Source organism: Hylobates moloch, unplaced genomic scaffold, assembly GCF_009828535.3.
Source record: "Hylobates moloch isolate HMO894 unplaced genomic scaffold, HMol_V3 SCAFFOLD_4, whole genome shotgun sequence".
NCBI lineage: Eukaryota > Metazoa > Chordata > Mammalia > Primates > Hylobatidae > Hylobates > Hylobates moloch.
In genome coordinates this window covers 149,701,005-149,728,288 of record NW_026652279.1, presented here as the reverse complement: position 1 = coordinate 149,728,288, position 27,284 = coordinate 149,701,005, and positions in this window count along the sequence as shown.

Genomic DNA, 27,284 nt, shown 5'->3' with positions numbered 1-27,284 from the left:
GACAGGTATTCAAATGTGGGATTGCTAAAGTACCATTAGTTATTTTTCCTGATCCTCTTTCTCCTCCCACCTTCCACCCTCCAATAGGCCCCAGTGTATGTTGTTCCCCTCTATGTGTCCATGTGTTGTCATCAATTAGCTCCCACTTATAAGTGAGAAAATGTGGTATTTGGTTTTCTGTTACTGCATTATTTTGCTAAGGAAAGTGGCTTCCAGCTCCATTCATGCCCTATAAAAGTCATGATCTTCTTCTTTTTTATGGCTGCATAGTATTCCATGGTGGTGTACATGTACCACATTTTCTTTATCCAGTCTATCATTGATGGGCATTTAGGCTGATTCCATGACTTTGCTACAGTGAACATACACATGCATGTGTCCTTATAATAGAACAAATTATATTTCTTTGGGTAGATACCCAGTAATAGGATTGCTGGGCTGAAGGGTATTTCTGTTTTTAGGTCTTTGAGGAATTGCCACACTGTCTTCCACAATGCTTGAAAAAGTTTACACTCTCACCAACAGTGTATAAGTGTTCCTTTTTATTTGCAACGTCACAAGCATCCGTTATTTATTGGCTTTTTAATGATAGCCATTCAGAGTGGTGTGATATGGTATCTCATTATGGTTTTGATTTGCATTTCTCTAATGATCAGTGATGTTAAGCATTTTTTCTTTCATATGATTTTTGGCTGCATGTATGTCTTCTTTTGAAAAGTGTCTTTCTTTCAAAAACTAAGTTACAGCCTTAATATCTATGGTGGTAGATAAATAAGTTCTAGTGATTCTGATATATCTTATTTAAATATATCTCTAAGATGAAGATTTCCTCATGATTTTTTCTCAGAATTACTTGAAATTATATTTAAGCCAAATTCTATATCGAACAATGTTGTAGAAAGGATTAACATATGTGCATGAGTGTGTATTTCAGTCTGTGTGTACAGGTAAGGTAATTCCACTATAACTGTAGGAGTGTTGTAAGAAATACTAGCACTGAGCAAAAGTCTAAAAAATTACTAAAATCCCTTCCAATTCTCATTGCAAGTCATGCTGAGAGACTTCACAAGAATTCCAGGGAATTTAGGCATTTTTGTAAGGAATAAATTTTATAATAGCATCAAGAGTGTGTGTGTGAGGGGCTGTTGGTATCTTCGTTAATAAGAACAAAAACTGTTACACCTGTCTAACTATTTGAAATTGTGTCAAAGAAAGGGGTCTTGATACATTTATTTTTCTCAGCTCCAGCATGAGGGGAAAGAAGGGTTGGTGAGTCGCCCTTCTGAAAATGTGGCTTAGCCACAGTCATCAGCAGTTCCTATCATAGTGGCAGCAGAAATAATGGAGAAAAATCAGTTTTTTGCAATCATTTCAATTTGTTCAGGTACAAAAGCTCTTTTATTGATTCATTTTTTTACAAGTCAGGGAAGGTGTAAGATATACTCCAATCTGGAAATCTTTTGACTAACTAACAGTAGTTAAAAACACTAATTGAACTTACAAAGTACAATTCAGCTTTGGAAAAAAATATGTATCCAGGATTTAAAATGTTAATGAGTTTCACCAAAATCATAAAAATGTGATAACATAAATTATGCTCTTTTATCAATATTCCAAAAGCGATACAACTTCCTATAGCCATTTTATATAATTAAAAAGTATTTAGAAAGTTTTCTGTTGCTTGAAGATTTTGAAAAAATTATTTTCAAAAGAAAAATATATTTAATGTACTAAGGTAGCCAAGGAAAAATACAAATGTCTTTGAAGGATTTATAATATAAAGAATAAATCACATACTGCATTTTTCCGTTGACTTGTCATATTTTCAATTCTTTCTTCCATTAAAATTATTTGTATGTTTCATTACTCTTATGTCTATTTTACCAATGTTTTTGCTTCCACCTTATTTTATCTTTCCCTCCTTCCTTTCTTACTTTTTGTCACTTCAGTTGAATATGGCAAATATTTAATAGTGCTATTTTTCAGGCTCTAAGCTAAGAAAACTGGCACTTAGAAACTCATAACTTCTCCCTCTCCACTTTCAAAGCTGCTTCTCCTCCTCATTCTTTTATCTTCAGTACTTTTTGTTATTGTTATTGTCATTATATGATTGATATATGTGCTCACAAAGGAGGCCCAACATAACTAAGAGTTAAACATTAAGTAAGTACATACTGAATACAATTTTCCAGCACACAAGAAAGACAAGGTATTCAACACTAGATAGAATAAATTCTATCGGCCACTGGCTATTAGCATAAATCATGGTTTCCTAAGTGGATAGTCATTCATTTTGAAGTAGGGAATAAGCGATACCATATTTTAGCTTCATGAGTCCACAGGTGCATCTTGCAAGAGAATACTATGGTTAGAATGTTTGTGTTCCCCTTAGATTAATATGTTGTAACCTAATCCCCACTGCAATAGTATTAAGAGATGGAGCCTTTTGGGAGGTAATCAGATCATGAGGGTGAACTCTTGTGACTGTAATTAAAGCGACTCAAGGGAGCTTGTTTGCTCCTTCAGCCATGTGGGGATACATCAAGAAGTTGCCATCTTGGAAAAAAAGAACAAGCCCTCACCAGATACTGATCTTTACTGATCTGCTGGCACAATGATCTGTGACTTCCCAGCCTCCAGAACTATGAGCGATAAATGTCTGTAGCTTATAAATTATGCAGTCTGATACATTTTATTATCAGAATCCAAACAGACTAAGACAGGTACCCATATTAATTAATTATGAAAGGTTTTTGAACATTTGTATGCTTAAATGATCTTGTGCAAGTAAAGTTAACAACCCTTTCATATTTCACTTTAATATACTTTTTATTAAATTTTATTTTAGAAATTTTATAAAGAATAAAAACGAAATATCTATCTGAGGCAAACTGTGTACATCTTTATATGATTATTGGAACTAACTGCTAGTCCAGTCAATGCATATTAATTGAGTACCAGGCATTGTTCTCAACATTGAGGAAAGGCACATATAATACAAGAATGATTCCTGCCTTCATGGAGTTTACTTTTAAATAGAAAAGAGAAACAATACATCCTTAACACACACACACAGAGTCATATACACAGTCACACATACACACACACACACAATACTGCAGATTATGACAAGGAAATGATCAGGTATGTGTGAGAGAAAGTAATAGAAAATATGTATTTATATAGGTAAGTCAGAGGTGTCCCTTCTAAAGAAGTAAGATTTCTGTTGAAATGTAAAGAGTAAGGTGGAAATCAGTTGTATGAAAAAGCTGTAGGGAAAATAATACAGACATGGGTACGGATTCCGTTCAATACCAAGGTGCCTAGACTATATTGAAGCATAACATGAGGTGCCAGATATGCACATAAAAATTTGAAAGACTGAAATCCCACACTTTGGGAGGCCGAGGCAAGTGGATCTGAGGTCAGGAGTTTGAGACCAGCCTGGCCAACATGGTGAAACCCCATCTCTACTAAAAATACAAAAATTAGCTGGGCGTGGTGGCACACGCCTGTAATCCTAGCTAGTCGGCAGGCTGAGGCAGGAGAATTGCTTGAACCCAGGAGGCGGAGGTTGCAGTGAGCTGAGATAGTGCCATTGCACTCCAGCCTGGGCAACAAGAGCGAAACTCTGTGAAAAAACAAAACAAAAAAAAATTGAAAGACACTTGTGGCCATGAAATTGGGTTTCATGGTAGTTGAAATAGGAATGATTTAGTTGGGTTTTAACAATATAAAGACATATTTTTAAAAATACATTTTAGGTAGGCAATTGTATAAGCAAGGACTCTGGTTAAAGAAGCTAACAGTAGTTCAGAGAAAGAGGATGATAGCCATAATTGGTATGGTGGAAGTAGAGGTTGAGAAAGATGGCAGAACCATTAACTTTATCTTTGGGAGTAGAATAAATTAGATCTTTGCTAAGAAATTGATAACATGGACATTTCCACTAATTGCCTTGAAAATCGGGGAAGTTTCAGCATCATTTTTGAGATAGTGCCAAACGTGGTAGGAGTCATTCAGATTATTTCTCCTAGCCATGTTATATTTGGGATGCCTATAAAAATTAAAGAAAATATTCCAAATAGCCAGCAGGGTACGCGAGATCAAAAGATAAATATAAACCAGAAATTTGAAAAAGAGAATAGCTATTATTGTATTCGTGTTTAAAATTATAGAATTTAATAAGCCCACTCAGAAATAAATTGCAGACGAGAAGTCCAAGCCCTGAAGAAATTAATATTAGAATGTCTTTTGGAAAAGTAAGAAGATAAAAATTGAAGAATTTCATTTTGAAAATCCTAGAAGTGTTCTGGACCAAAAGAAAAAAAGAAAAAGGCCTGGAAGTCTATTGTAGGTGGAATTCCTGGGGAGAAGAAGTATGAATAATCCAAGGTGAAGACTATCAATTCATTTCAGCATTATCATTACACACCAAGGAGACGAGAGGAAAAGGAAGGTGCTCAAAAGTATGTGAATGCGCTTCTCATGGCACATAGACTGACACCTAATAGGCTGTCAAGTGCAGCACACTACCATGAGAAAAGCTAAAACAATTTGGGAGTGGTGAACAAAAGGAGATAAATATAATGCATTAATAAGAATCATATTGCTACAAAAAGATCACAGATATACCACTTTATACTTTTTAACTCAGTTTGAGCTTGTTTTTGGTATTTCTGCCCTCGGTGCACAACAGGTTTTAAATTCTTTTTACATTATGTTGTGTTGAGGGTCATTTTGTTTGGTAGAAACTTTTCTCAATGTCTGCTCTTCCCTTTGCTTTAGATTTTCTCTTTGCAGTGAATCTCAGTGGTAGTTTCTCTCCATCTTGTTCTATCACTTGCAGATGTCTCCAGTCTGATGGATGATAGCTGAAGAGTTAATTTTCTAATTAAACCCAGGCCTTACGCCAGCATTCATCATTGTATATTTGGGGTGTTGCCTTCTCAGTGAGGATTCTCCAGTTGTAATTTTGAGCTCAGACGGTTTTGCTTTGCTTTTTCAAGCTCCCTTTCCCAGGTGTGATGTATTTTCACAAGTGTTAAAAACCCCAAACTTTCACTGCCCAAAGTAAATAAAAATTAACACTATTCTTTACCTGGTAACTCCACTAACAGTTAACATTTTATTTTAGTGCCTCTTACCTTTCTATTTAGTTCGGAAGTTCAATTTTATTATAATATTGAGGTAAAAAACACTTTTTTATACCTAGTTAATATAACAGAGTTTGTTGTATTTTATGTTTAGAGGGACTTTTATTATTCTTGAAACTTGTGTGTAGTATAATAAATAATCCATTAGGTTACTGTTAGAATAAAAATTCTCTAATTGCTCTATACAATGATATGTTTTGACATCCTTGAGAAACAATCTAGTGTAAAAAGCAATAAATCTGACATTTTGTTTGTTTGTCGGTCAGATATTTAAATAAAAGTTAATGAAATAAAAATAAAAATTAATGAAACAATGCTTATGAAACATATGTAATGCAGAAATAAAGTGCCTAAGGGAAATGTTTATAATGGGAAAAATTACAGGGTATGTGAATATAAATTTTCTTACTCAAAAATTTCTTGGAAGGACTATTTCAAGATTTTACAGAAAAGCAAATTATATGATTAAGAATTTACACCTTTGGATATGGATCCATTAAAATTCCAAATGGAAATAAAGAAAATATATGCATTTTTCTGGAGGTATTAATATATCTCTTCCTTAAAATGAATGAATGAAATTGTTGGTGGATAGTATCCCAATTTCTACTAATTTGTGTTTAATCATCAACAGCTTATCCAAGTGAGAAAGAGAAGAGACACAGGGACAAACAAAGAGAGAGAGAGAGAAACAGAGAGAGAGATAGAGATGTCATTAGCTGGTTAATAGGGTAATTAACCCCTTTTTAAAGACTTGATATTTTAGAGAAGTTTTAGGTTCATAGCAAAGCAGGGAGAAAGGTATAAAGATTTTTCATATAGAAAGGGACTTAAAATGTCATAGAACATAAATACTATGAAAAACTATGCGTGGATTCCAAGATTTTTTTTGTGCAAAAAACTTTATACTAACCTGTAGTAACATGTCTGAACAGACTCTAGTTGGAATCACTAAGAAGGATGAGACATCGGTCTGAAAAGAGCCCGTATTAGAGTAACATAAATTTTGCTTAAATTTAAGCAAGAGCAAACATCAAATTTATGGTGAAGTTTGTGTAGAAAAATAGTGAAATCACTGATGCTTTATAAAAATTTTATGGGAATAATGCCCCACATAAATCAAATGGATAACTTGTACTGAGAAGTAACAAGACAATGTTGACATTGTTAAAGAGGAAGCCCACATTGGTCAACCAACCACAACAATTTATGAGAAAAAAAATTAATCTTGTTCTTGCCCTAATTGAAAAGGACTAACAATTTAACAGCAGAAACAATAGCCAACACCATAGGCATCTCAATCAGTTCAGCTTGCACAATACTGGCTAAAAAATTAAAGTTGAGTGAACATTTCATTCAGTAAGTGGCAAAACCCTTGTGACAAGGTCAGCGGTAGACAAGGGCAGAGCTTTCAACGGAAATTTTCAAAAAGTGAAATCAAGATCCTGAAACATAACCTTGAAGAATTATGATGGGAGATAATATATGGCTTCACCAGCGGAATTCTGGAGACAAAGCACAATCAAAGCAACGGCTACCAAAATGTGGAAGGGGTTCTGTCAAAGCAAAAGTGGATCAGTCAAGACCAACGATCATGGCAACAATTTTGGGAGGTTGCTGAAATATTTTGCTTGTTGACTTTCTGGAGGGCCAAAGAAATATGACATCTGCTTATTATGCGGAGTGTTTTGAGAAAGGTAACCAAAGCTCTAGCAGAAAAATCCCCAGGATGCTTCATCAGAGAGTCCTTCTCCACCACAACAATACGTCTGCTCAGTATTGTTATGAAACCAGGGCAATTTTGTGACTTTCCATGGCAGATCATTAAACATCCACCTTACAATCTGCAATCCTGATTTGGCTCCTTCTGACTTCTTTTTGTCTCCTAATCTTAAAAGATTTATAAAGCACTTTTATTTTTCTTCAGGTAATGACATAAAAACAACTGCATTGGCAGTTGAATTCCCAGCACCCTTGCTCAGTTCTTTATGAATGAACTGAATGGCTGGTATCATCACTAACAACAATTTCTCAACATTGATGGAGCTTCTGTTAAGACTTAAAGCTTATGTTTTTTTATTTTTATCTTTTAATTGTATTTTCCGCAAAATTTATTGAAGTCCCCTTATTACTGCCTGCTAGCTACAGCACATGCATAGCCTCCTGTATTATCCGCATCCCCCACCAGAGTGGTACGCTTGCTACATTTAATGAACCTACATTAGATATATTAAATTCATAAGATACCTCAATGAATTTACATATCATTATCACACAAAATCTATTATTTACTTGAAGATTACTTTTGGAGTTGCATATTCTATAGGTCTGGGAAAATGTATAATGATATGTAACCATCATTATAGCATAGCATCATACAGAGTATTTTCACTGTCCTAAAAATCCTCTGTGCTCTGTGCTTTGCCTATTCATCCTTCTACCTCCAACCCATATTTCATATTTAAGATCTCTTAAAATATCAAAGTCTTTGTGATTACAAACTTTTGCTTTAAGCTAAGAACTATATTCCCAAGGGTGAAATCAGGAAAAAAATACTATTATGTGAATAACTGTATGATTTTATAATAGCCATTATCATCACAGTAGATACGGATAAAAAGTATAATACTCATTATGAGATCATTAATAGTTGTGTATGGAAAAAAATTGCTAATTATATTTATAAAAATGCGTCATTTTTACTTACTTTCTTTTTGCTCACCAAATCCCAAACTAACTTAGCCTTAGCTTTCTTTACGGTGATGTGTTGAAGTTGACAGCCTATTAAAGATCTGTGTGTGTACCATTAGAGCTCACTCTTTGGCTGTTTTTTTTTGGATTCAATCTATAACAGTCAGAATTAGCTTTTTACCATCTTTATTTTCCTCATTTCTTTTTTCTCCCTTCCGTCCCATCTTCTCTATGTAATGGTAGAACTGAAATGAATTGGCAATCTTCTCAGATCGCTGTCCTTCTATAAATTCCACCTTCGGAGGAAATCCAGAGCATTTTCTGTAAGTAGAATTGCTTCCAGGATTTTATATTAGATGAATAGGACTTGACATACTTTATGCTGACAATAAATATACTAAGAGGTTTTTTTCTTTTTGCCAAACATTTAATACTCTTGTCAGAAATTATATTAAAGTTATACATTATATATATAAATTAGTTTCAGAATTTACTTTTAGATTTATTTTATGTCTACATCTTACGTTTGATGGGTATGTCTATAATTTTTTTATTTTTTGATTGATGAGAGTATAAGCATAATTTTAGAGTAACACCATGAAGACACTCGCTGGATTTGTAGATGAATGAATGAATTTAAAAGAAGAGCATAATGCATTGTTGACATTTTCTCCAAGACCATATTGGTGTTAGTATAAATTTTGGATTCTTTATCATTGCATTCAAATGTAGCTATTCAAATGTATGTTCTGTCACATCTCTTTAGAGTATCCTTTCTTCTGTCTTAATAAAATACTTTTGGCTTGTCTACTTGGCACAGTGAAACTCTACATAGTGCAGAGTTTCTCAGCCTTGGCATTGTTGGCATTTAGTATTGGATAATTATTTGCTAAGGGAAATGGCCTGTACATTGTTGAGGGTTTAGTGGCATCCCTTGCCTCTACTAGATGTCATTTGTGTCATTGTTCCCTTGTCCCAGTCCGGTTTTAGAGATAATCAAAAATGTAGCCTTGGTACTGTTGGCATTTAGTATTGGATAATTCTTTGCTGAGGGAAATGGCCTGTACATTGTTGAATGTTTAGTGGCATCCCTTGCCTCTTTCTACAAGATGTCATTTGTGTCATTGTACCCCTGTCCCAGTCCGGTTTTAGAGATAGTCAAAAATGTCTCCAGACATTGCCAAATGTACTAGTATTGGGAGGCTGGAATGGGGACAAAATCATCCACAGTTAAAAATCACTGATGTAATAGAAAGAAGCCGGTTCTTGGTGTTATTTTTACCTATATTTTAAATTCCTTTTGCTACGGATACATCTTGGGTAATTTACTTAACTTCTCTAGGCTTCAGTTAAATAACAATTACCTTATACAGTTTGCTGCAAGAGTTAAAGGACTATATATAATATAGATACATCAGCTTATATATATTAGCTTGTTGACTGCCTGAAATATAGTAGATACTCCTTAATTCTTTCAACACTTGGCCACGGGTCACTTTTCTTAAAAAATCAATTTAAGGGCATTTACATTCAGAAGTCTTCCTTTTACACTGAACCTTTTAGCATAGCATATAATAGGCTTTATAATTCATTCCCACCCCTCCCTTCTTTGTCTGCCATAGTTTCTGAGTTTTAATCTGTCACCTTTCCTCTCACTGACTAGATGTAAATTGTTTACTTTCCTATATAAAGATCTACAGAATAACTTCTGAGAAGTTCAAGATTCTTATTTGCTTCTTTATTCCTGCCACTAGATCAGAGCTTAGCTTGTCATACATGAAGATGTATATAGATAGTAGTATTACCCTCCGTATGTGTTTCCTAGAGCCTTACTAAGTGGTCTTTGTAGGGGCTAGTGTTCTAGTCTTCACCAGCATCTTAACATGAGGCATTCTGCTGTTACGTTATGCATTTACAATTTCAGAAAACAGTAAGTACCAAAGTGAAATAAAATAAGATCAGTGACAATAGAAGCTAGAACAATAAAAATATTTATTTTGTTTTGAAGTGTTATGAAGCAACTTTTTTTCAAGTGTTATGAAGCTACACCCCCAAAGTTATTTTTCAGTCTTGCTTTTTCTGGCCATACCGTGCTCTTAAAATAATTCCATTGACATTAACCATTGTGTTATTTTTTGTTTGTTTGTTTGTTTCTTTTGATTTTATGTCACTTGTAATCAGGAATAATAGAATTCATCAGTATTGAAGAAAATGTGAGGGCAATTGAGGAGAAAAAATGTCTAAATCTAAAAATGTTGAAAGGCAGAAATTATCTGGAAGGGTAAATCAAAGATATTTTTTTAAAAAAGAAAAGTAAGTAAACTGTTGTTATAATAACATTTCTTGAAAATATTACTTTTTCTCATTACTTTTTTGTTGCTTTTATATAACTAACTTTAATGTGTAAGTGTGGGTCTCTTCCTGAATTCTCCATTTTATTCAGCCATATCTATCCTTATGCTATAACCATGTTTACTTAAATAACATATTTTTTTTTTATTAAATAACATATTGTTAAAGTGAATGCCAAAATCAGGTAGTGTATTACTTCAAAAGTGTACTTTGAAAGATTATTTTTATTACTCCTGAATCCTCTGTGTTTTCATTAATACTGTAAGGCATGTTTGTCAATTTCTAGGAAAGAAAAGCCTCTGCAATTATAATTGGGATTGTACTGAATTAATAATTTAAGAGATAATAATACTTTAAAATATTTAGTTTTTCTATTCATGAACACAGTATATCTCTGCATATATTTAAGATTTGCTTAATTTCTCACTGGATTGTTTGGTAGTTTTCAATGTACAGGTATTGCACCTATTTGGTTGAGATTATCCATAAGTATTTTACAGATAATGGAATTTTAAATATTTCCAATTATTTGCTGTTTATAGAAATATTTTTTATTACATTTTATTTTTGTTTAGTGATATTTTATACCATATTCTTGTTAAATTATTTCTAATAACTTTATTGAAATATAATTGATATACAAAAAGTGCACATTTTTAATGTATACAATTTGAAGACTTTTGATATATGTGTATATTCATAAAACCATCACCACAATCAAGGAAATATTTATCACTTCAGAAGTTTCTCATGCTTCTTTATGTTTTTCATGTTTGTTTCCTTGTTTCTAATGTTTAGTGCCAGATTTTCCTAGAAATTTACACTTAACATTAGATCAACTCTCTTAATAAAAATTTTAAATACAAGATAACATATTGCTAAGTGTAGGCATATGTTAAACACATCTCTAAAACTTATTTACCTTATATAGCTGAAACTTATACCCAATGAAAAAATATTCTTCATTTTTCCATCTTCTCATCTCTTGATGAACACCATTTTCCTCTTTATTTTTATGTGTTTGACTATTTAGATACTTCACGTAAATGGAATCATGCAGTATTTGTTTTTCTGTGACTTACTTATTTTACTTAGCATAACGTTCTCCAGGCTCATTAACATTGTCACTAATGGCAAGATTTTCTTCCTTTTTTCAGGCTGTATAATATTCCATTTTGTGTATATACCACATTTTAAAAATATTTTCATCATCAATAGACGTTTAAGTTGTTTCTTATCTTGAGTATTGTGAATAATACTACAATTAATATGTGAATGAAAATACCTCTTCAATACCCTGATTTCAATACTTTTGAGTATATACCCAGAAGTGGAATTACTGAATCATATGGTCATTCTATTTTTAATCTTGTGAAGAATTTCCATGCTGCTTTACATAGAAGCTGTGTAATTTTACAATACCACTAACAATGTATAGAGTTCATATTTTTCCACATACTCACTGACATTTATGTTTTTTTTTTCTTTTTTCTTATGAGAGCTATTCTAACAGGTGTGAGATAATATCTTCTTGTGGTTTTGATGTACTTTTCCCTCATTATTAGTAATGCTGATCACATTTTTATATAGCTGGTGTCTATTTGTATGTATTCTTCAGATAATGCCTTTTCAAGTTTTTTGCCCATATATTAAACAGGTTATTTATATTTTGTTATTAAACTGCAGGATTTCCTTATGTATTTTGGATATTAATCTCCTTTATTAGGTGTATGATTTGCTAATATCTTCAACTAAAACAAAGGTTTCCTTTTCACTCTATTGATTGTTTTCTCTAAAAGTAAAGAATTTGAAAAAAATGTGATTTATAAGTGAAGTGGAATATTACACAGCCTTCAGTGCCCTTTACATTGCAATTTATTTTTACCCTTTCAATTCGCTTAAAATATGTGATAACTCTTTTTATGTGAGGGAAACTTAAAAGTCTCATTGAAATTAGAGTCAGTTGTTGGGAGATTCGAAATGTTTACATAGGTATGTTAAATTTATTCTGTTTTAAACCTTGTACCATTCTGACTTTAGTGTTGTGCCTCAAATAACATCCCATTAACCAATAGCTGCAATCCCCCTTTTCCCTTGTTCATTAATTACACTGAGTACTCCAATTAATTACGTATTAAGTCATGTAATGTCACATCACTATTTAAAATTATACAAATATTACCATCTCACCTTAGAACAAATTACTTAGTTTTTGTCATGTCAAAAAAGGTATACGTTATCTGGTCTCTAGCTTCCTGTTTTTCTTATCACTTTGCCTCAACGATATGGCTTCTGCCACACTGATTTTCTTTCTGATACTGTAGTAAGTGAACCCATTACACCTATCCCTCTGCTCTATGTTTACTTTTTTCTCTCCTTGGAAGATTATCTTGCGGAGATCCTCATGGGTCATTTCTTCATCATGTTCAAGTCTCTGCACAAATAACACCTTATCAGAGAAGTACTCATGAATAACTAAGGTACGTAGCAGGCCTTTCATCACTTTGGTTGATTTTTGTTTTAAAACCTGTCAACTCCGACATGTTTATCTGCTTATTTTTTTGTTTATGTAAGTTTTTGTAAGCAAGAATGTAGATTTTATTGCTCACTATTTGGGCTTTGTTCCCTGTGTCTAGAACATACCTGGGAGCACCAAATGTGCTAAGTACATATTTGATACATTAATGAATGAATGTTTAGAAATTTTTTAGCAATTTCTCTAAGTAAACATAGGAGACAAACTACATATTTACCTAATATTAGATTATTAACCAGCAGGTAATGCACACAAGTATTTAATGACTACATGACTTACCAAGGGTTCTTGACACAGTAAGCATTTTCTTCTCCATGATGTGCTTTCTTAAATTGGTTTCCTGTGTACTATTCTTTCTTGGGGCTTTTTTTGTTTGTTTTTTTTGTTTGTTTCTTATCCTGCTGCTTTCTCATCTTCTCCTTTGATGATTCATATTTTCTCCCCATCCTCAAAAAGTTGAAATGCTCTAATTCTCAGTCCTTGCCTTCTTTTCCACTTCGACTATACCAACTCCTTCAGTCACTTTATGCAGTCCTAAGGCTATAATACTGACTACGTGTAACTATAACCGTGACTGTTATGTTTATATTTCCTACTCAAATGTCTCTTTTAAACTTCAGCTTCTTGTACTTACTTAATACTTCCAAGGGATGTCTAATAGCCAAGGCAAAGTCTTTCTGCAAAAACCATGAATTCCACCCAACATCCTTCTCAAGCAGGCTTCCTGTCTTAGTTGATGGCTCCTATTCTCCTTCCTTTGCTCAGGCTATACACCTTGACTTGTTCTTTTCTCAAAAATCTCACTGCCTCTAACCTCTCTTGCCTATAAGAGTCTGAAATGTTACTCTCTGCTTCAATCCTCAGTCACAGATTGCTTTTCAAAATATTTCAAATCATATTACTTCTCTGCCCAAACCCTATAATATCTCCCAATTTCATTTTACGATACCTCTCTATGTCTTTACAATGGCCTGTAAAATCCCATATGATTTATCACTGATGTTCTGAGTCATTTATTGCTACTTTCATTTTTGTTCTTTCAGCTCTAGTTGCATTAACCTTCTTGAATACAACAAGTATACTTGCATTGTAGGGTTCGGATCAAACTGTCCCTAGCCATACTCATCTTCTACCTACTTCATAAGTTTTTTAAAATCATTTTTTCAATAAAGCCCAAACATACAATTTAATAAAACAAACTATGCCGCCCCCATCACACACACACAATTAACACTCCAGATCATCTATACCTGGTCTACTGTTGTTTTATTTTTTCTGTAAAACTCATTGCCTTCTTACATACCATGTAATTTGTTCATTACCTAGGTTTAATGTTTGATGTTTATCTTCTCTTGCTTGTCATGCCCCGCATGGGCAAGGATCTTTATTTTTGTTTTTTGTTTTTTTACTGATACATCACAGGCCCTAAATGAATACATTGCACATGGTATGTGATTAATAATCAAATTACTAAATAAATGGATTATTTCCTTCTTATCTTTCTGTATTATGACCTCACACATAAATATTCATTATCTAATATGTGTACAATACATTTTGGTTTTCAATCTTTGTGCATTCTGTCATCTTATTTGAACTTAAGCCATTTGTTGCTATCTAGCTAGATTTCTTTTTTGGTTAACACAATTCTAAATTTAAAATATCTTAACTTCATTTATAATTACAATAAAAGGGGCATGCATAATCAGTCTGAACATAGTTTAAACCACAATTTTTATACTTTCTTGTGATAGCTTTGGACCATTAATGGAGAAGAAGCAGACTGAGAACAGGCAGGAACCTCCAGTTTAATAGGGAAGAAATGTTGTCCTTGCTATCTGTCTGGACATAAATAATATGTCTGTGAAAGTGTGTCTTTGAAAGAGTAACATAGTCTGAATTTCAAAAGTGGTTGTTAGTATTATATCCAAACGTAGCCTTTGTATGGTAGTTTATTTGAAAGGAGCTGGTACATTTGGGAGCTATTTAGAGATCAGCAGCAGTCCTAGAATCTGGTAGTTTACAGGAAATATTTACATCCTTTTTTTTTCCATGCTTGATTTATTTTATTTAACATAATGTCTCCAGTTCCATCCACACTGTTGCAAATGACAGTATTATATTTTTTAAGGCGGAATAGTATTCCCATCGCACTTTCTTTATTCACTCTTCCATTGATGGACACTTACATTAATTCCATATCTTAGCTATTGTAAATAATGCTGCAACAAATGTGAGAGTGCAGACATACTGATTTCATTACCTTCAGAGATACACTCAGAGGTGAGATTGCTGAATCATATGGTAATTATATTGTTACTTTTTTTGAGGAATTTCCATGTGATTTTCCATAATGACTGTACTAATTTACACTTCTGCAAATGGTATGCAAGGATTTCCTTTTTCCAACATCCTCTCCAACAGTTATTCTTTCTTTTTGATAATAGCAGTTCTAGCAGGTGTTAGGTGATATGTCATCATGGTTTTAACTGACATTTCTCTGATGATCAATGATGTTAAACATTTTCTCATATGCTTGTTGACGTTTTGTCGGTCTTCTTTAGAGAAATATCTTTTCTGGTCCTTTGCTTGTTTATTAATCAGGTTGTTTTCTTACTATTGAGTTGTTTGAGTCTACTGTATATTTTGAATATTAACTCTTTATCAGATGTATGATTTGCAAATATTTTCTCCTATTCTGTAGGTTGTCACTTTGCTCAGTTGATTGTTTCTTTGCTGTACAGAAGCTTCTTAGTTTGATATAATTTGTCTATTTTTGTTTTTCCTGCATGTGTTTTGGGATTCATATCCAAAAATTCATTGCCCAGACCAATGTCCTGGAACTTTGCACTTATGTTTTTCCTGGCAGTTTTAGTTTTAGGTTGTACATTGAAGTCTTTAATCTACTTTGAGTGTTTATATGACATGAGATACAGGTCTAATTTCATTCTTATGCATATGAATATCCAGTTGCTCCAACATCATTTATAGACGAGATTGTTCTTTCACCATTGTACATCCTTTTATTTACCATGTGGCCTGGCATATTTTAGGTACACAATCATTGTTTATTTTAACTATATGAATGTTTATACTCACATACACCAAGGTCCCTGCAAGAATGGGAAACAAACTGATGAAGTCTAATCTGAAAATTAAAAAATAAAGTTTTTTTAGAATGAGACCTGCATGAGCATAGGACTCATCTGTGTTGCAACTAAGAATGGATCATTGAATATCCCGGCACTAGGCAATTATAAACCAGGTACAAATGGAATTCATGTTTAAACTATATGATTAGGTTTAAACAAGAGTAGACAAATAATATTGATGTATGCTTTCTGTTTTTTTCTCATAATTTACTTCATACTGAGTCTAAGAAGTGTGCAGTGAGGAGTTAAGCAATCTTGTGGAAGTGAGTATGTGGTTTGGAAAAAGCAGGTGTCCTCAGATGGTCTAATATCTTTAACTTCCATTTATTTTCCATTAAAACCCCTTCCAATTTTTCAACTCCCTAAAATGCAAATGTATTTGCCTCTTGTACCTATTACACTATTCTTACTATCAAAGTTGACTTTAGCATTTTATACATTTTTATAACTATACTTACAGTTCATGATTTTAGCTTTCTTAGCTCTTTGAATGTATCTCCTACCAGTCCTTTAGAGAGTGGTATCTTGTAAGTAGATAATTTATCTCTCCCACTTAAGATGACATTCACTTCTCCAGGTTTCCCTCACTTATTAAATATTCAGTGAAGTCTGGATTCTGGGCCCCACTTTCTATATTTTCATATAGCACCTTATAATGAAATCACCCAGAGTACAATGGAAAAGATTTTGCTACCGCTTTACTTAATGCTAACTCCTTAAAATCATGTTCTCTAGCTTTTAATTGTATGTAAAGCAAACCATCAGTTGTGACAATAATCCATGAACACACACACAAAGAAAAGGGATACGTATATGAATGTAGGGTGGTGTGTTTATTTTTTAAGATTATCAATATTTTTGGAAAATATTGATTATTCTTATTAACAACATATTCGAATTTTTATTTCTTAAATGCAAATCAAGATTATAGTGGAAAAGATGGTATTCAATCAAGCTCAAAACTTTTGTTTTGCCACTTCAAGAAAAGTATGCTTCATCATACCAAATAATGTGTTTAATTCATTTCTTTATTTTTCACTTGATGAGAAATTAAAAGCAATTGAGATAACAATTCAGTTACAAGGAGAAATAACTAGAAACAAAGTAGTGAAAAATTAAAATTGACCTCATTTAATTACTTCGATTATAATTTATAATTATAATTTAATTACAATTTAATGATAGCAGAATAATGCTCTCCATTTAAATTAAATGGAAAAACAAGCTAATTTTTTATTATGTTAAAGCTGCTTGGAACTTGTCAACATTATAATTCTGTAACAGTAATTTTTTCTTTTCTTTTATAAGCTTTATTTTTTAGAGCAGTTTAGGTTCACAGCAAAACTGAACAATTGAGCAGAAGGTACAAAGATTTTCCATATACTCTCTTCCCCCACACATGTGTAGCCTCCCCATTATCAACATTCTGCACGAGAGTGGTATATTTGTTATAATTATTAAACCATATTTTACATGAGGTTCATTAACATCTATATTTTACATCCATAGTTTACATTAGGGTTGCTCTTAGTGTTGTACATTATGGGTTTGGACAAATGTAGTAAATATAATGGCATATATCTACCATTATGTTATTATACAGAGTATTCATATTGCTCTAAAGATATTAGTTGCTCTACCTACTTATGTTAATTTATTTTTATGTTACAACTAATTGAAAGTCATCAATATTATAATTATATAATAATAAATGTTTTTAAGTGTCTGAGTTTTGAAGATTATGGTTTGTCTGTAAAGCAAGTAAACAATCATTTATACACATACGTATTACATATATATGTATATATTACATATGTGAACCACAAATAAAATAGGTTCCGTTTATAAGTTATAATTTGTTATTATCTTTTAAAAATGAGGAATTTTATTTCACATGTTTCTTTGGTTGATAAAATTGTATAGATTATTTTTTATTAGCCATTTGATAATTTAAGTAAGTTGTTAAAATATTTAGGAAGGTCTTTTAAAATGTTGTTTAATAATTGCTTGAGTATCCAACTGAATTATATTCAGCACAATGATATTGTTAGAGGATTAACAAATTTGTATACCTCCTGTGAAGTAACAGACCAATGCACTGAGACAGTAGTGTTCACAGCAGAGAAAACATTTATTGATCATATGACGGCCAAGTAAGGGGATGGAAAGGACCCACAAGTCTGTCTCCCAAAGAAGTTATGGGCTGCATTTTGTAAAAGAACTGTGAAAGGTATAGGTCCAGAAAATTGTGGTTGTTGATTGGTCAGGGTTAGGGGGATGAAATTATCAGGATCTGAAAACTGCCTTCTTTGTTGAGTCAGCTCCTCATGGGGTCCTATGCAACAGCTAGCATCAGTAGTTTTACTGGTATGCAGGACCTGAAAGAATACTTCAGAAGGAAAACAAGATTTCACAATGATTAAGTCGTTATCTATAGAGAACTTAAGGGGAACTATAATATTTTGACAGGATCTATGTGATTCTGGGACAATAGGCAGTAAAAACTATGAGGAAGCAGGTCAGAGAGCAAGCTGACCTAATGATTAGTGCTGAATGTGCTGCAAGCTTGCTTCGTTTTCATTTTTCCCCTCCCTTCTTCTCTGATTCATTTTATAAAGTTAATAGAGACAGTTTCAATATAGCTATGAAAAACAGAGCTGTAGTCATATTTAGTTAGAGGGGTAACTGAAATCAAAATATGTGTTTTTCCCTTCATTGTTTAGAACCATTCAGAATATCCAAGGAATAATCAGCCCTTTAACACAATTTGAAAGTTTCGCTGTTCAAAGGAGTGGTTTAAAGCCAATTTTGTCATACAAAATTATCCAGGCCTTTTCACAATATCTTGCTATGATCAGAATCTAAACACTGAGCTGAATAATTATTTACATAAAAAATGAATATAGCCTTCCTTTTATGAAAAATATAAATGCTTTCAGATGAGTATTTTTAATTGACTTAAATGTTCTACTAAAGATCTCAAGGTTATTAGAAAAATTCCCAATAGTAATTTGTCTTAAAGACAGAATGACTCCATAGTTTATTCAATAATTACATTTCTCTTTTAAAATAATTAAAATTTCTATTTTTTAAAAATATTAAAATTAAAATACAAAATTAAATTCTTGCAGATATCTATGCAACTATGATTCCCAGTATGAGAAGTTTTGTATTTTAGAAAATTACAATTAAAGTAAATAGGATATTTAGTTGCCTGAGAAATAGATGCTTTCTATTTTCTTTAATTTTGTAATGTATTGAAAAAACATATATTTTAATTTTAAGTGGTTGCAACTTATGGTAGAAAGAAAATAGTATAATCAAGAGATTCTAATTTGACTTACTAATTTAAAATTTATGTCTCACCTAACCTATTTCTTTAAAGAACATGAAATTATGTAAAACAATTACAAATACTCCAAAAACAACATTGTTGAAAGAAAAAATTTTAATGTATTGATTAATCTCTTTTCACCAGAGTATGTACAATTTTAAAATTTTGAAGATTAAAAGATTGACTTTGGCAACCATTTTTAATATGAAAGGCAGGTTAAGTAAACTCTTGCTTAAGTAAATACTAATTTGCATCTTGTCTAAATTATTAAATAAAAAGTTACTTTCAATGTAAAAAAAACAGTAAAGCAAAATTTCCCTGTGAACATATGAAAGTATTTACATGATTGCTTTGTTTCACAAAATACTAATATCTTCTCCAATTGAGAAAAAATTTAGGAAAAGAGTTCTAACTTTGTTAAATTGGCACACATAAACACAATGAATGAATGAATGAATGAATGAATGAGTGTTCAAAGAGAAAAATATGTGCCATATAAAAGATTGTGCTATATAAGTATTTGATAAAAAATGCAAATATATTTTCACATATTTTGGTTTTCCATAACTAGTGAAAGATGGCGGAATATGTCTCCAAAATATGCTGCACTAAAGTAGAGTCCTTATACTAAAATAAAGAATGTTTTAAGCTAGACACTTGAAAAACAGCAGATGCAAGAAGGGCATTTAAATCTCATTCTGAAAAAAAGGAGATAAAAACTCCTGTGTGAATGATGCCCTTGGTGTATCAAAAGAAAATAAATATTCTTTAGAGCATCATAGTGAGATAATTCTGTACACATAGACCTTGTTAAAATAATTATTATCTTCCTTTAACCTCTCCACATAATTTGTTACTTTTCCACAATTGTCTGTCTTGTTCAATTTAGTACAAAAAAGTTGGGGGTTTTTCATTTCCTTGAGTATTCATTTTTTCATAAGAGCCTCCATTTCATATACAAGTTAAATTTGTTATTCTATCTTACATCCATTTAATTTTCAGGAACAGCTGGGGACCCTAAGAGGGTAGAGGTAAAGTTTTGCCTTTTCTACATTGGTGACAAGTCAGATGGTTTAATTTTTGCTTTGTATTTTTCATATCTCACATGAGTTACAGTAATTAGGAATCTAAGGCAATAAGTGAAAAAAAAAAACTACAACACGTATCCACAAAATCTTGTATGTAGTACCTTAGGAGGAAGTAATTGCTATGATAAAATAATAAGGTAAGAAAGGCTATAGGAAGTGTTACACTGTCAGTGGGGTGTTATCTAGAGTATAGAAACTGTTCACTGAGAAGCTGAAAATGAAGCAAAAAGTAGAAGTAAATGAAGGTGTCAACCATGAGCAAATTGAAGGAAAGAGTATTCCAAACAAAGGAAAGAACAAATGCCAGCCTTTACAATAAGATATGGAATATGTAAAGGATGCCCACTGACATTACTGTTATTCAGCGTAGTATTATGAGTCATAACTAGAGCAATCAGATAAGAGAAAGATATAAAGGGCATCCAAATTGGAAAGGAAGAAGTCAAATTATCCTTGTTTGCAGATCATAATATTTTAATATTTGTGAAAACCTAAAGTCTCCACAAGAAAACTATTAAAATTGATGAATCCAGTTAATTCACGACACAAAATTGACAGACAAAAATCAGTAGCATTTTTATATGCCAACAGTGAACAATGTGAAAAAGAAATTAAAAAGTAATCCCATTTACAATAGCCACACATAAAATTGAATACCTAGGAATTAAATTAACCAAATAAGTGAAAGATATCTACAATGGAAAGTATAAAATACTGATGAGAGAAATTGAAGAGGACACCAAAAATGAAAAAATATTTTATGTTTTTGGATTAGAAGAATCAGTAATGTTAAAATGGCTATACTACCCAAAGCAATCTACAGATTCAATGCAATCCCTATCAAAATACCGTTTCTCATAGAAATGGATAAAAACATTGTAAAATTTATATGGAACAACAAAAAACTCAGAATAGCCAAGGGTGTCCTAAAAAAAGGAACAAAACTGGAGGAATCACATTACCTGACTTCAAATTATACTAGAAAGCTATAGTAACAAAACAGCATCCTACTGGCATAAAAACAGACACATAGACCAGTGGGATAGAATAAGGAACTCAGGAACAAATCCACACAACTACTGTGAACTCATTTTTGACAAAGTTGCCAAGAACATACACTGGAAAAAGACAATCTCTTCAATAAATGGTGCTGGGAAAATCAGATATTTATATGCAGAGGAATAAAACTAGACCCCTATTTCTCGTCATATAAAAAATCAAATCAAAATGGATTAAAGACTAAGATCTAAAACTATGAAATTACTACAAGGAAACATTGGGGAAAATCTCTAGGATATTGGACTGGGCAAAAATTTCTTGAGCAATACCCCACAAGTGCAGGCAAACAAAGCAAAAATAGACAAATGAGATCACATCAAGTTAAAAACCTTCTGCACAGCAAAGGATACAATCAATAAAGTGAAGAGACAACCCACAGAATGGGAAAAAATATTTGCAAACTACCCATCTAAGAAGGAATTAATAACAAGATTGTATAAGGCGCTCAAACAACTCTATAGGAAAAATATCTAACAATCCAGTTAAAAAATGGGCAAAAAATTTGAATAGACATTTCTCAAAAGAGGACAAGCAAATGGCAAATGGGCCTATGAAAAGATTCTCAACATCACTGATCATCAGAGAAATGCAAATCAAAACTATGATGAGATATCATCTCACCCCAGTTAAACAGCTTTTATGAAAAAGTCAGGTTATAACAAATACTGGTGATGATATGGAAAAATGGAGCCCTTGTAGATGGTTGATGGGAATGTAAATTATTACAGCCACTATGGAGAACAGTTTGGAGGTTCCTCAAAAAACTAAAAATTGAGCTACCATATGATCTAGCAATCCCACTCCTGGGTATATGCCCAAAAGAAAAAATATATATATATCATGAGATATCTGCATTCCTACATTTGTGGCAGCACTTTTACAATATCTAAGATTTGAAAGCAACCTAAGTGTCCATCAACAGATGAATGGATAAAGAAAACAGTACACATACTCAATGGAGTACTATTCATCCATATAAAAGAATGAGAATCAGTCATTTACAACAACATCGATGGAACTGGAGATCATTATGTTAAGTGAAACAGGCCAGGAACAGAAAGACAAACGTCACATGTTCTCACTTATTTGAGGGATCTAAAAACAAAAAAAATTAAACTCTTGGAGATAGAATGTAAAAGGATGGTTACCAGAGCCTGGGAAGGGTAGTGGGGAGTGTGGGCAAGGCTGGGGGCTGGGGAGATAAGGATGATTATGAAGTACAAATAAAATAGAATGAATAATATGTACTATTTAATTGCCAGACAGGGTGGCTTTAGTCAATAATAACTTAATTGTATATTTTGAAATAACTTATATAGTATATTTGAGTTGTTTGTAATTCAAAGAATAAATGCTTGAAGGGGTGGATACCCCATTTTCCACGATGTGCTTATTTCACATTGCATGCATGTATCAAAGCATCTCATGTACCCCATAAATATGTATAACTACTGTGTACTCAGACAAAAATAAAAAAATTAAATTAAATTTTAAAAAATGCCCTATATCAGAAACTAGCTAGGCATTTTTATAAAAAATTTTTAAGAAAATAGAAACTAGGAACAAAATAGAAACTAGGTTCAAAGTGGAGTAAGAAGACAAATGTTGAATCATTTGAAGACCTTTGCAAAAAGAAATGACATGGGAGGTGATTGGAGGATTTGAAACAGAAAAGAACATGAGCTAGATTAAGGTTTTAGTAAAATCACTCAGAATGCAGTGTTGAGAAGAGACTAAAATGGAGCAGTGATGAAAGCAGGAAGACCAACCTTACACATAATTTGCATTCACATATTTAAAAGACAATATAGCACATTGGAAAGCATGATGACATTTATCCTTCAAGTTAACTTTGTTAATTTTCGTTTCATTTTCAGAGATACATCAGAATCTCATTTGTAATACTTTTATGCAACATGTTTCTTGCTTTTATAGTTCTGAAATTTAAATTCACAGAAACTACTAAAATGAGGTGAGGAACTATAGAATAGATTCAAAATTGTATGAAACTTCAATTACCAAGATGTTATAAAAATATGAAATATGTCCACTATCAAACTACACATAAGAATGTGTGTGTACATGGATATTTGAATAAGCAAGTAAATAAGTAGGATACAATTATGTCTGTGCAGCCAAACTACTAATAGATACCTGTGCATGTTAAAGGGTGCCCCAAATCATTCCTAAAATTAAGTAAAATTCTATAAAGTAACTCCTTAAGGGTAATTTGTATTGCAATTGCAGAATTGAAAAGGCCTTACTTCAAACATAAGGGTCAAAGCACAATAACAAAAATTTAACTTGAAGCAATCCAGATTAATATCAATATTTAGCTAAAGAGTAAGAACAAATATTGGTTAATTGAATCCTTATCTGGTATTGGAAAAAAAACTAAGCCCTGTAATGAACCTGGCCTGATAAAACAACTAACAAATGGATTTGCACTCTAAGACCAACGATATGACAGGATTGACATTAATTGAGAACATAATGAAGCCACAGAGACTTATTAAGGCCTCTGTCACCAATACCAGAGATGTCTACTCTCAAAGCATTATGAAACCAACTATGATCTATTTGTGGGAGTATGTGTATGGTGTGTGTGAGTGATTAACACATTTCCAAAAAACACAGATTCCTGCTAATTTGTGTGATTGATAACAAAGTATTTTATTCAAAGTTTGAAATCTTATTCCTGAATTTTATATGTGAAGTAAGTGACACCCAAATATAGTAAATAACTTGCCCAAGGCCAAAAGATTAATGTGAAATAAGGCTTAGAAACTCAGTAACTATTAACAGGTCCTGTATATTTTCCAACTCACTAGGTTAGAGCTCCTAAACAAAAGTAACTAAGGTAAGTTTAATTAAGTAGTTGTTTGTGATAAGATGAATACAAATGCGTAATTGTTATAACAGCTAAGAATAGACTTTTTTTTTCTGTGTTACATAAGAAAAAATGCATGACCCAAAAGTTGGAGAAGTTAATTTGAAGAAAACAAAACAAAATGAAACAAAACAACAACAACAAAAATCTCTGTTTTTGATTTGTTGCTAAACAGTCATTGCTAAATAGTATTTTCAAATATTTAATATGTAATTCAGTAATTATATAAATTGTTTTTGATAACTTACATATGAAGTGATGTCAAACTAATATTTTATCATTCAACATTGACTTTTTCCAAAAATGCATCATAGTTTCTAATATTTTCAAGATGATAAACATTTTCTGGCTGAGCATTAATTGTCATCTTATTTCTAACACTGTCATATTTCTTTGGAAATCTCATTAGTTTCTGTGTTCTCTTATATACTGAGGAAATGAATATACCTGATGGAGCATTTAAGATAAATAAAATTATAGTTCCTCATACAAACAAATACAGCAAAAAAGAATTACTTCCATTGGTTTTGAAAAAAAAAAATCCATTCAATTATAAACATGCTCCTACAGAAAGGATAATATCGAACCAAGTATAACACAGAAAAAGGTCAGAATAACTTTTCTTTTTTACTACCTCATTATGCTGACTTTGGCCAAGGTCCCATAGACCTAGTTTAATGAAGGGATAATGATAGCTCATCCTTTCCCATTTTTTGCTCAGTCAACTCAGTACTGTTCAAAAATGCTTCTGACTCTCTTTTGGAAATTCACATTACAAAGAGTTCTCTTTTTTTCTTTTTACAATTTAATGCACAAGCACACAATTTACTGACTTTATTTGACTATATGACTTAAGCATGTTCCGTAACATACTTTGTATAATTGGATTACTAATAGTACCTACTTAATAAAGTTGCTATGGATGTTAAATTAATTAAAGCATGCAAATCATATGTTTGGTACATTGTAGAGCTCAGTTCACCCAATTTATTTGCATTCTTGCTAATAATGATAATTCTTAGAATACTGAATTAAATGATTCTAGATGAATGTGCTAGATTTTAGAGCAGATAGGATGAATTAGAATTGGTTCCCACCTTAAAGGAGCTTACATATTTCCATAGAAACGACTTAGACATTGGGGAAAAAAATCCATCAAGTCATTTTGAGTGGTTGGTCCATTTAATAAAATGTGTCAAAATTTCAATTAATGTACCCACAGAGCTCTGAAAATGTTGATTCAGCTTCCCTGAGATGTTCCGTGTAGCAAAACTCAATTAACTCTTACAGGTGTCCATAGTGTGTTTATACAAATATAGCCCCATTTCTCAAGGAAAATACCCTACATGCTTTTACATCCTTACTTTCAACTGTCCCTCTTTTTGCTGTGCCCTTCATTTATCAAGTTATTTGAAAATACGAACACTAATGAATACCAAGCTACATCCAAACAAGGCTTTTGGTGAATTTTCAATAATTTGTACAGATATAATTAAATCATTAAAGACATAAAAATAAAAGTCAAGTAAAAAATTATTGATGAAAAAATAGAAGAATGAGGTGGGCTGGATATAGTGTTAGAAATAGAGTTAGAAATAGATACTTAGAATACCTCCATTGTGCAGACTTGGTCTGCCGAAGCCAAATAGAACCAGGCCAGGCCAAGGATATTCAGGCCTGCCATAAAAAAATGTTCCCACTGGTTTCAAATTCAAACCTTGGTATCCAGCACTATCATCTATAGAAATCATGTTCATTGAAAAGGCCTGAAGATCTTAGGAATCAGGAATAAGTAAAAATAAAAACCAATACAATTTCTGTGCTTACAAACATAATGCTCATAATATAATATCTTAAAATTTCATTAAAGTACAAATCTTCTTGTGAGTCCTCTTTTCTCTCCAACTCTCCCTACCCATTCAATTTTTTATCTTCTTGTCCTCTTTTTCCTTTTTTATCTTCCTTTTCTCCTCCCTCTGGAAAGAGTAATTATTTGTGAATTTTTTAGGCAATAGTAAGAAATTTAAAGTTATGTTTGCAAAAGTAACATTTAATTCAGTTAGCAGTGGCTATAGGACCTGATGTAAAAAAAAGTTCCTTAAAGAGCTGAATGGAGAAAAGACTATCAGATATGCAAGAATAGTGGCAGCGAGACCAGGTAGGTTTCTTCAGTAGTCCAGGCCAGACGCTCTGGGATGTGTGGATGTGTTTGCAGATTGCAGCTTTTAAAGAAAAGTGATACGGTGCAGTTGCTGTAAAATGCTCCCAGCAGACAAAGACTTTGATTGTCATAAAATCCCTGCTTCTAAAAGAAAACATTGATTCCTTCTAAATTTCACCCCGTGGTTATATTTGCCATCTGGAGCAATACAAAATAAATCCTCGTCTTCTAGCTATTTGACAATAACATTTTGTCTCACGTTTTATCACCTTTTAATCTCATTTTTATTTTGAGCAATACCTTGATTACATTTAAGAGGCTGTAAAACACACATGTGTCTTTTCAAGAATAGTAACACTTTAGAAACACCTTACATAACCTATTCTATCAAAACATACTTTTGTTCTACCAAGTTTATCACCATCCTGACATTACTGATAATTTTACCCTTGCTTTCTTTTGAAGTATTTTTAGTAGGGACTTGGTTTCATCACGTTGGCCATGCTGGTCTTGAACTCCTGACCTTAAGTGATCTGCCTGCCTTGGCCTCCCAAAATGCTGGTGATGTGGATCTTCTTGTACGGTCAACTATTCTTTGAATTATTTGCTTTGCCATGTAGATGCCTCTGAGTGTGATGTAATGACTTTTTCTTTTTTTATTAATTTTTTTCGAAAGCCATCAATAATATGAATTATTTTGCTAAATTCAACGAATATTTTTCTGAATTATCATTTTTCAGTCAATTGTGGGAAATATTTTATAAACCCTAAAACTTGTTACATATCAACACATTATCATACTTTATTATTTCACCTAGCAAAGAAGAAAAAAATTATTTGAAATCTATGGTTTCTATTTTCTTGT